The sequence below is a fragment of the Myotis lucifugus genome, unplaced genomic scaffold (assembly GCF_000147115.1).
Source record: "Myotis lucifugus unplaced genomic scaffold, Myoluc2.0 scaffold_45, whole genome shotgun sequence".
Lineage (NCBI taxonomy): Eukaryota > Metazoa > Chordata > Mammalia > Chiroptera > Vespertilionidae > Myotis > Myotis lucifugus.
The window spans coordinates 5,217,669-5,218,755 of NW_005871093.1; the positions used below are offsets into that span (position 1 = coordinate 5,217,669).

General features: G+C 73.0%; 1 protein-coding gene across 7 annotated transcripts in view; it reads right to left on the minus strand.

Moving 5' to 3' along the window:
• CLIP2 (CAP-Gly domain containing linker protein 2) overlaps positions 1–249 on the minus strand; it is a 68,355-nt gene extending 68,106 nt beyond the window's left edge. For all 7 annotated transcript variants that reach the window (XM_006088232.3, XM_023753461.1, XM_014455376.2 and 4 more), the window contains exon 1: positions 119–249. The gene's annotated coding sequence lies outside the window, so the exon portion shown is untranslated. The remainder of the gene's footprint in view (positions 1–118) is intronic.
• Between the last annotated feature and the right edge of the window lie 838 nt (positions 250–1,087).

A 1,087-nucleotide genomic window follows, 5' to 3' on the forward strand; every position in this document is an offset into this window, starting at 1 on the left:
GTCCCCGGCCCGGCCCGCTTCCCGCAGAGGGCTGGGGCCACCGTCGCCTCCCCGACACCCCGGTCCTTTGTTGCCGGGCAAGCCCCCCTCCTCCGGGGCGACCGCGGCTTCTTACCTTTCGCCCCTCGGGCTGCAGGCTGAGCGGCAGCGGCCGGGCGCCGGCCTCCTCCTCTGCGGGCCGCCGCCGCGAGGAGAGAGGATGCTGCGGCCGCTCCCCGGACCCGCCGCCCCGCCCCGCCCCGGCGGAGCCCCGCGGCGCCCGGACCCCGCGCCCGCGCTCCGCACCGGGCCTCGCGCCGCGTGTGCGCCGGCCGGCGGCGGGAAAGCAGGAGGAGCAGCCCGGGCGGCCCCGCCGCCGCCTCCGCGCCCGCGGCCGAGCCCAGCAGCCGAGCGGAGCGGAGCGAGCGGCCCGGCTCCGGGAGGGAACAAAAGGGGCCGGCGCTGGGGAGGGCGCCGGAGGGCGGGGCCGGCGCGGCGGGGGCGGGCCCGCGGCGCGCGGCCTCGCGGTTCTCGGGCCCCGGCGCCGAGCCGTCAGCGCGCGGGCGGGCGGGAAGCGCGGCGCGCCTGCTAGTCTTTGGCGCGCAGGCAGTTGGAGGTGTCGGAGTGCGCCGACACCCCCTTCCGCGCTGGCCCCCTGTTGGTCTTCGGTCGCGTTTGGCTTCAGCCTCGCTCTGCTCACAAGGATGGCCCAGAGCCCCAGACCTTGGGGAGAGAGGGAAGCTGCGGGGAGGGACGGGGAGTTCCAGGAAGCCTTCCGCGGAAAGAGGTGACTTGGACTGGACAGGAAGGGATGAGGAGGGGACAGTGTGACCGAGGCTCGAACTCCGGATCCTCCCGAGCTGTCCCGAGGCCAGAGGGGGTGGTGATAAATGACACGGGGTTCTTGGTGATTTGCTGCCAACATGTCTGCAGAAATTGGTACCCAAGACAGAGGAACCCCGAGCCCTTCTCCCCGGGCAAGGATCTCTCTCTCTCCTGCGATGTCAGGGAGCTGCGCTGTGCAGCCCCTGAGTGGGGGAGCAGAGGCTAAGTGGCAGCCAGAGATGAGAAATAAATGAACCCCAACACCCATAGGAGCCTGGCTGTG